The sequence below is a fragment of the Arachis ipaensis genome, chromosome B5 (assembly GCF_059453495.1).
Source record: "Arachis ipaensis isolate K30076 ecotype BB chromosome B5, ASM5945349v1, whole genome shotgun sequence".
Taxonomy (NCBI): Eukaryota; Viridiplantae; Streptophyta; class Magnoliopsida; order Fabales; family Fabaceae; genus Arachis; species Arachis ipaensis.
In genome coordinates, this window is record NC_142440.1 from 106,996,301 (window position 1) to 107,006,696 (window position 10,396).

The 10,396-nt window shown below is 40.9% G+C and overlaps 1 non-coding gene across 1 annotated transcript; it reads right to left on the reverse strand.

Moving 5' to 3' along the window:
* Positions 1-9,774: 9,774 nt before the first annotated feature.
* LOC148565283 (small nucleolar RNA R71) lies at positions 9,775-9,878 on the reverse strand. Its single transcript, XR_015884583.1, has one exon. It is a non-coding gene; the product is annotated as a small nucleolar RNA R71 (small nucleolar RNA).
* Between the last annotated feature and the right edge of the window lie 518 nt (positions 9,879-10,396).

Below are 10,396 nucleotides of genomic sequence, written 5' to 3' on the forward strand. Positions count from 1 at the left end.
TAGAGCAAACCTAAACACCAAGAATCACAAAAACTCATTTAGGCACAAACCCTAAGTACCCTAAATTTTCAACAGAAAAACTGGGAAGATTTCGTGATTACCTTGAGGGTTTCTTGGGTGGATTTTGTAGAGCTCTTCACAAGGAACGCATAGCCGCAAACGGTGCGGCGAGCAGAGCTCTCTAGCTCAAGATATGAGCTTTGCAAGTTTGAAGTGAATAGTAACAATGGTGGAAAGCTCTCACCTCTCTCCTCACTTCAGCTGCTGTTGTGTTTAAGTTATGAGGGTGAATGTGGCTAAAATGGGTTTACTTAAGTGTATTTATATGTTGGGCTTGGGTCCAACTTGGGCCCGGTCCAATTCGTTAGCATTTTTAGCCCGTTTGGTCCAACTTCAGGCCAAACATTTAAAATTAACGCCCGGTTTTCCATTTCTAACATTTTTCTAATGTTTTTGCCGGTTTTCACTTTTTGTCATGCGGTACCGGGCAGACTTGAACCGGTTCAACCGGTTCAACTTCCGGTTCGCGGTCTTTCACGGTTTTTCACAGAAGGCACTTTTTTTGACTCAGAAAAACCCACTTAGTCCAAAAATCACCTTTAAATCCTCAAATTCTCTCTCTAACTTTTTGAAATCTAACTTAGGCAATTAATCACTTAATTAACCGGTTGATTAGTTGCGGTTCTTACATTCTCCACACCAAATAAGAAATTTTGCCCTCAAAATTTGAATTACCTGAGAAAAGCTCGGGATAATCCTTTCGCATCTCAGACTCCAATTTCCAAGTGTGCTCTTCTACTCCTGCTCGCTCCCAAGCAACTTTAACCAATGGGACATCCTTTCCTCGCAGCTTCTTCACACTAGTGTCATCGATTCTCACTGGTGTTACTTGGAAAGTTAAGTTCTCCTTCAACTCAGCCTACTCAGGCTCCAACACATGAGCCGCATCCGACGTGTACTTACGGAGTTGTGACACGTGGAATACGTCATGCAAGTTAGACAGATGAGGTGGCAAAGCGACTTGATACGCCACCGGCTCGAATCTCTTTAGAACCTTAAACGGCCCTATGTATCTTGGGTTCAACTTCTTGGTCTTGATTGCTCTTCCAACCCCAGTTGTCGGTGTAACCTTAAGGAATACATGTTCTCCCACTTCAAACTCTAACGGTTTCCTTCTCTGATCTGCATAACTCTTTTGTCGACTCTGAGCAGTCAAAATCCTTTCTCGTCTTTTCTTAATCTTCTCAGTAGTCTCTGCTACCACATCTGGACCCAATACACTTGCTCCACTATATTCATACCAACAAAATAGAGATTAGCACTTTCGTCCATACAAGGCCTCATACGGAGCCATCCCAATGCTCGCATGAAAGCTGTTGTTGTATGCAAACTCCACCAATGGCATGTAATGGTCCCAACTCCCGGGTTGATCCAAAACACACGCTCTTAGCATATCCTCCAACGTCTGAATAGTCCTTTCCAACTGTCCATTGGTTTGCAGATGATATGTGATACTGAGACATAGCTTCGTACCAAAAGCCCTTTGGAAGGCTCCCCAAAACCTTGAAGTGAATCGGGGGTCACGGTCCGATATTATGCTCGACGGCACACCATGTAATCTTACTATCTCCTTGATGTACAATCTTGCTAACTCTTCCATAGAACAGTTCACTCGAATAGGCAGAAAATGAGTGGATTTGGTTAAGCGATCCACGATCACCCAAATCGCATCAAATCCTGACCTAGTCCTCGGTAAACCGGTTACAAAATCCATCGCAATTCCTTTCCACTTCTACTGAGGAATCTCAAGTGGTTGTAACATTCCTGACGGTTTCTGATGCTCTATTTTCACTTTCTGGCAAGTCAAACATTTGGATACCACGGTTGCTACATCACCTTTCATCGCAGGCCACCAGAACATCTTTTTCAAATCATAATACATCTTCGTGCTTCTGGGATGAATAGAAAACCCACTCTTGTGAGCCTCCGATAGCAAGTCTCGTCTCAAACTCCCAACATCCAGTATGCAAATTCTTCCCTTGTATCTCCATAACCCTTCATCATCCTTAGTGAACTCTTCGCGCCTCTTATCACCAACTGGTTGAAACAATTATTGAAGCCTCTGTTCATCTTGCTGAGCCTTTTAAATTTCTGATTTAAACGTGCTTGAGATTTGTAACTAGTTCAAACAAGTTCTTCTGGAAACTTCACCAATATCCAGCTTAAGATTTACAAACTTATCCACTAGCTCTTCTTCTTTGATTCTTATCCAAGCAATTGTTAAAGATTTCTAACTCAGAGCGTCTGCTACTATGTTCACCTTTCCGGGGTGATAACTCAACTCGAAATCATAGTCTTTAAGCAACTCCTTCTGATCAAAGATATACTTGAGACTCTTATGATCAGAAAAGACGCTAAACCTTACTCCGTACAAGTGGTGTCTCCAAATCTTCAATGCAAACACAATCGCCACTAATTCCAAGTCATGAGTGTGGTAATTCATCTCATGCGGTCTAAGCTGACGTGATGCGTAGGCCACCACATTCTGATGTTGCATCAACACGCAACCCAAACCTTTCAATGACGCATCACAATACACTTCAAACGGTTTATGCGGTTCTGGCAAGATCAAAATAGGTATTAAAGTTAATCTCTGCTTTAACGTCTGAAAACTCTCTTCACACTCTGATGTCCACACGAATGTCACTTCTTTTCTTGTCAACTTTGTCATTGGTAGTGCAATCCGGGAAAATCCTTCAATAAATCTCCGGTAATATCCGGCTAAACCCAAAAAGCTCCCGACTTTCGTCACAGTCGTTGGTCTTTCCCATTCCATCACCGCTTCTAATTTAGAAGGATCCACCGATATTCCTCCTTTGCTCACCACATGACCTAAGAACTTTACTTCTTCCTTCCAAAACTCGCACTTCGACAACTTAGCGTACATCTTTCGCTCCTTTAGAATTTGTAGCACAATCCTCAAGTGCTCCTCATGTTCTTTTGCCATCTTAGAGTAAACCAAGATGTCATCTATGAAAACCACCATGAATTTGTCTAAAAAGGGACGAAAGACTCTGTTAATGTAATCCATGAAAATAGCAGGTGCATTCGTTAACCCAAAAGACATTACTGCAAACTCGTAGTGTCCATAGCGTGTTCTAAACACAGTCTTAGGGATATCATCTTACTTCACCCTTATCTGATGGTAACCGGATCTCAAATCAATGTTGAAAAACACTCCATCTCCTTGTAATTGATCCATCAAGTCATCTATTCTTGGCAGCGGGTACTTGTTCTTCATAGACACCTTGTTCAACTGTCGGTAATCCACGCACAAGCGCATTCCTCCATCTTTCTTCTTCACCAATAAAAATGGCACTCCCCACGGTGACACACTCAGTCGAATGAACCTTTTATTCAGAAGCTCTTCCAACTGATTTTTTAACTCTGCCAGCTCTATCGGAGCCATTCTATACGGCGCAATTGACACTAGTCTGGCTCCCGGAACCAATTCAATCGTAAATTCAATTTTCCTCTGAGGTGGGAACTCAGGGATATCTTCCGGGAACACTTCTGGAAAATCTTTAACCACCGGTATCTGTTCTAAGTTCTGGGCATCACCCAACGTATTCGCAGCCAATAGAATATAACCCTGACACTCCTCCCCACTATAATGCACCATTACAGAGTTCAGGTAATACCCCGTAGCTACCACTACTCCATTTTCCCCTTCCGGCATAAACCGAATTGTCCGTTCAAAACAATCCAACAAAACCCGGTTCTTTGACAACCAATCAAACCCCGAAATCATTTCAAGCCCCATATTGGTAAAAAGATCAAATCATGCACAAACTCTCTACCCTCAAGCTTGAAACCTAGTTGTCTACAACCTGACCTAGTCATAACTGTTTGATGCGAAGTATGTACATACAGATCAAAAGGTGATTCAGACACTTTCAAACCTAATTCCTCAACTTTAGCAAACGAAATAAACGAATGCGAGGCTCCAGTATCATATAATACAACTAAGGATTTATCACCAATTAGACATATATCTCTCATCAATGGATCCACCTTAGAAACATCCTTGGCATTCACAGTAAAGACCCGACATTGATGCTGACTCTGGCCCGCATTCTGATTCCTCCCACGAGTGCAATCCCTCGCAAAATGACCAGGCAAGCCACAGTTGAAGCATCCACTCTGATTTCCTCTCCCTTTGCCACACTGAATCTGGTTACGTGTGTTCTTTCTGAAGTCTCCTTGACCTTGAGGCGCATATCATACTCTCTTGAAGCTTTGTCCTCTCGGATGAAGGTACTTGCCACGCTCACGACTAGAGCTCCCTCCATGAGTGTCCTTAGATGCCGCCACGATCTTGGCATACTCCTCCACTACTCTAGCCTTATTCACTAAGTCGAAGAAGACACGGATCTCCATAGGAGCCTGAAGAACAAAACTCTCACGTGATCTAGAATTTTCACAAATAAATTCGCGTTGTAAGTATAGCTTCTAGACCGACAAGAATTCCTTTCTTACAAAAGTTTGGTTGTCACAAGTAACAAAACCCAATAAAATTTATAACCGAAGTATTTAAACCTCGGTTTGTCTTCTCAAGGAATTGCAGGGAGGTATGATTTATTATTGGTTATGTAAAACAGTATATTTTTGGGTTTTTGAAATAAGGAACAAGTAATTTAAATAACAAGAAAAATAAATTAATAATTAATGAAATCTCTTGGCAAGGTATAAGAAATTGAAGTCCTATCCTAGTTATCCTTATCAGGTGTGATGAGAATTGGATTCTGCTCCCACTTTTAATTAACCCATACTAAATAAAAGAAAGTCAAGTGGACAAATTAATTTAATCCTCAGGTCCTAGTCAATTCCTAAGAAAAGACTAGAGTTATTGGAATTCAAATCAATCAGCAAAGAATTCCAATTTCAATCAACAGCTGAGTTGATAACTTAAGTGTTGCTAATTACTTAACCAAAGCCAAAAGGGAGAAAATCTACTTGAATAAAAATACCTTCAGATGGGAAGCAACAGTAACATAAATAAAAGAAAGAAATCTTAAATCTAAAATACCTCAAATTATATTAAATAAAAGAAATCAAATCTAACATGGAAATTCATAAATTAAATTGGGAAAATAAATAAAAGGAACAATGAACCTGAAATTGAGAAATAACCATAAACTGAGAGGAATCCTAATTCTAAAAATCTAAATCCTAATTCCTAAGAAAGAGGAGAGAGCCTCTCTCTCTCTCTAAACTACATCTAAATCCTAATAATTGTAAATTATTCAAGCTTGATTGATAAATGAATGGATTTTTCCACTTTATAGTCTCTAATTAGTGTTTTCTGGGCTGAAAACTGGGCCAGAAACAACCCAGAAATCGCTGGGGGTGAAATCTGCCACGCTGATTTTCGTCACTGCGACGTGTTCACGTGGAGCACGCGTTCGCATCGCCTAACTGTACAGCCACTATGCCAAATTATATATCAAATCGAAGCCCCAGATGTTAGCTTTCCAACGCAACTAGAACTGCATCATTTGGACTTCTGTAGCTCAAGTTATGACCATTTGAGTGCGAAGAGGTCAGGCTGGACAGCTTAGCAATTTCTTCAACTTCTTGTATTCCTTCCACTTTTGCATGCTTCCTTTCTATCCTCTAAGCCATTCCTGCCCTGTAATATCTGAAATCACTTAACGCGCATATCAAGGCATCAAATGGTGATAAGAGAAGATTAATATTAGCAAATATAAGACCAAAGAAGCATGTTTTCATTCATAGCACAAAATCAGGAAGGAGAATGTAAAACATGCATTTTGTATGAACAAGTGTATGAAATATTGATAAAATCCACTCAATTGAGCATAAGATAAACCATAAAATAGTGGTTTATCAGAGCCACAGCAGTCATAATGTTGTCCTTCAAACTCCTTTGGTACTTAATGCACCTCCAGCTCTCAAAAGTCTCCGAGTCACCCTGACATACCCGAGAAAATCTACAAAGCTCTTCGAACTTGTTGGTGTACTCAGCCACAGACATGGAACCTTACTTCGGCTGCATTAGCTCCATCTCCTTTGCTTCCCTTGCAGACTCAGGGAAATACTTCTTGTAAAAAGCCGTTTGGAACACCTCCCATGGAATGTCGGCGTTCTGAAGCTGTAGCAAACGACACTCAGCTTGCCACCAGGGTTGGGCCTCTCCCGCTAGCTGATAAGTGGCAAACTCTACATATTGATTGAGTGGAACATGCTGCGCCTGTAAAGCACGCTCCATAGCCTGGAACCAGTGGTCCGCTTCAACAAGATTTGTAGACCCTCGGAAAGTTAGCGAATGAACCTTGAGGAACGTTGCCAAGGTCATCGGAACTACTCCCGTGTTATCGCCATTTCCCTCAGCATTATCGTTGGCATTGATTTCAGGGCATTTTGGCCAGTTTCACTGACCTTTTCTTTACTGTTTTTAGGGTAGTTTCATGCATTTCCTTAGAAAATAAGCTAGTTTTGGGTAGATATTCACTTACATCTTGATTCAAGCATACATTGTGCACTTTACATGATTTCATGAGGATTTTGCATGAATTTAATGACAAATTGGATGTTGTACTTCCCATGACTTGGACTAGAACTTTGATGCACTCTATTGCTTGATTTCAGGACAAAGGAAGCGAGGAAGAACCACGTTAGCAGCCATGTTAATCTAATTAACGTAACTCCTAATGTGGAATGGGAGTAACTTGCAAAGTTAATGAGAAAAGTAATCGCCAATAACGCTCTCAAAGCCATCATTGCCCACGTTAAGAGTCACGTTAACTAAGTTAACGTGAACTCTAACGTGGAGGAAAGGAAATGGAGCCAACGTTAGTGACACTTACCTTTGTCACTAACGTTGGACCAAGCTCATGAGTGGCCACGTTAAGAGCCACGTTAACTTAGTTAACGTGGGCTCTAACGTTAAGAAGTAAAGGGGAAGCCAACGTTAGTGACATTCAACTTTGTCACTAACGTTGGCCAAGTCACAAAGAGCCACGTTAACTCTCACGTTAACCTAGTTAACGTGGAAGCTAACGTGAAGAAAGTAGGTGATCGACAACGTTAGTGACACCAAATATTGTCACTAACATTGGGATTAACCCACCAAGCCCCAATAAGCCACGTTAACCTAGTTAACGTGGAAGCTAACGTGAAGAAAGAAGGTGATCACCAACGTTAGTGACACCTAACATTGTCACTAACGTTGGAAGGAGCCCACACAAGCCACTATGAGCCACGTTAACTCCCACGTTAACTTAGTTAACGTGAAAGCTAACGTGGATAAGGGAATGATGAGCCAATGTTAGTGACACTCAACTTTGTCACTAATGTTGGAGATGGCTAGCATGGCCACGTTAGAAGCCACATTAACCTAGTTAATGTGGACTCTAACGTGAGAAATAGGGGCACATTGGAACGTTAGTGACAAAGGTAAATGTCACTAACGTTCTCGAAGGTTGGCAAGCCTACGTTAAAAGAGCCACGTTAACTAAGTTAACGTGGACTCTAACGTAAGGAAGGGGGAGACTTCTCAACGTTACTGGGAAAGGTAAGTCCCAGTAACGTGTGCGAAGGGCATAGAGGCAACGTTAGTGGCAACGTTTGTGCCACTAACGTTGAAGTTAACGTGGCTCTTACTTTGGTGAGGAACATTAGTGAAAAAGGTTATTGTCACTAACGTTCTCGAACCCACATTTTCACTTAACGTTAACACCCCTAACGTCCTGAGCTAAAGTCCCTTCTCACTTCACACTTTCTCTCTGCAAGCAAAGCTAAGCCCAATGAAGAAGAGAACTGCTTCAAACTCAAGATCCAAAGGTCCATACCCAAGATTTGAAGAGCCAACTAGAAGAACAGAAGAGTAGTATATATAGGAGTAGCTTTGAATTAGAAAGGTAGGAAATTATAGGGAGCCTCTTGGCATAGAATTACTCTCTGTATTTTACTTTCTCTGCACTTCTAGTTTCATCATGTATTCTCCATCTTTGTTTTCATTTTCCAGAGCTATGAACAACTAAACCCCTTTCATTGGGTTAGGGAGCTCTGTTGTAATTTGATGGATCAATACTAGTTTTCATTATTCTTCTTCTATCTTTTCTCTTGATTTTACTTGAAAGCTTTCGATCTTCATCCAATTGGGTAGTTATCTTGGAAGAGAAGCTATTCAAACTTGGATCTCTTCAGAACCTTGAAAGAGGAATGAAGAGATCATGCTAGAAATGCTTTCTCATGCTGGACCAAATTGGGTTTGGATGGATATATGACTATAATCCTCTCAACACTTGATTTGGGAAATGCATGTGGTATAATCAGTGACCATACTTCATCTCTTCTCATGAGCAATTGACCAAGGAATTGGCTATTGATCAAGATTTGAGAGATTGAATTACAAGGAATTGTAATTCGATCACTTAAGATTGCCAAGGAGATCAATGAGTGCATTGATTGAGGAAGAGATGAAAATGAAATTGATCCGGAGAATGCAACATCTCCTGAGCCCAATGAACTCCCCATTTCTGATCTTACCCATTCTCTTTAATTTCTGTCATTTACTTTTATGAGCAATTACCCCATTCCCATTTAAGATTCTGCAATTTACTTTCCGTCATCTACATTCAGCTCTTTATTTCTAGCATTTACTTTTCTGTTATTTACTTTCTCGCCATTTAATTTTCTGCAATTCTCAACTCAAATTCTGATTCGCTCAACTAGAACATTCCTCTAATTAAAGTTGCTTGATCAATCAATCCCTGTGGGATTCGACCTCACTCTATTGTGAGTTTTTACTTGATGACAAATTCGGTACACTTGCCGAAGGAAATTTATTATGAGACAAGTTTTCCGTGCATCAAGTTTATGGCGCCATTGCCGGGGATTGATTGTGCATCAACAATGATTAAATTGGAAGATAACTAGATTGAGCATTTTTGTTTTGTTTGATTTAATTTTCTGTTCGAGTAATTTATTTTCAGTTCTGGTTAATTTCTTCCCTTCCCCCTACTTTTTCAATTTTCTTTGTTATTTACAATTCAGTTCACTAACCCACTAACTGTTTGATATATTGCATCACTCACACTAACAGTAACTCTAACAGAATACTTTCTGCATCTATTTTCCTTGCTTGCACTTGTTGGTTGTATGACAGGGAGAAGAAGCGGGGCTTCAACTTCTTTTGATTCTGAACCTGAGAGGACTTTCTTTAGATTAAGGAGGGAAGCAAGAGGAAAAAGAGTGGTTGGTGCTGAGGAAGAGGAGGAATACTTTGAACCAAACATGGAAGAAAACATGGAAGACCATTGTGAGGAAGAGGCTCACAACCATGGCGGAGGAGGTTGAGCAAATCATGCTAGGGAGGATAGAAGAGTTTTAGGCTCTTACATCAATCCAAACCCAGGAAACTGTGGAAGTAGCATTCAAAAGCCAACCATCCATGCCAACAATTTTGAACTAAAACCAAAGCTCATCACCCTTGTTCAGAATAACTGTTCGTTCGGAGGAAGTGTCCAAGAAGACCCCAATCAACATCTAACCACCTTCCTGAGAATCTGTGACACAGTGAAGTCTAATGGTGTTCATCCTGATGCCTATAGACTGCTCTTATTTCCATTCTTACTCAAGGATAAGGCAGCCAAGTGGCTGGAGTCTTTCCCAAAGGAGAGCTTGACAACTTGGAAAGATGTGGTGAACAAATTCTTAGCAAGATTTTACCCTCCTCAACGAATCAATAGGCTGAGAGCTGAGGTCCAAACTTTCAGGCAACAAGATGGTGAGACTCTTTATGAAGCATGGGAGAGGTTTAAGGACCTGACAAGGAGGTGTCCACCTGACATGTTCAACGAATGGGTGCAGCTACACATTTTCTATGAAGGGCTGTCATATGAATCAAAGAAGGCTATAGACCATTCATCAGGAGGATCTTTGAACAAAAAGAAGACTATTGAGGAAGCCATAGATGTCATTGAAACAGTAGCAGAGAATGACTATTTCTATGCTTCTGAAAGAGAAAACACTAGAGGAGTAATGGAGCTAAACAATGTAGATGCTCTGCTGGCCCAAAACAAGCTCATTACCCAGCAGCTGGCTGACCTCACCAAGAAGATGGAGAGGAACCAAGTAGCAGCAATCACTACTTCATCAACAATCCTAGAAGGAGTGAATGAAGTAGCAGAGGGTAGTCAGGAGCAAGCCAACTACATTGGGAATTCACCTAGGCAAAACCATGATCCATACCCTAAGACCTATAACCCTGAATGGAGGAATCACCCAAACTTTGGGTGGAAAAATCAACAAGACCAAGGCATAGATCAAAGACGTTCAAATCCCAACAACAATACAGCCCACCCACATT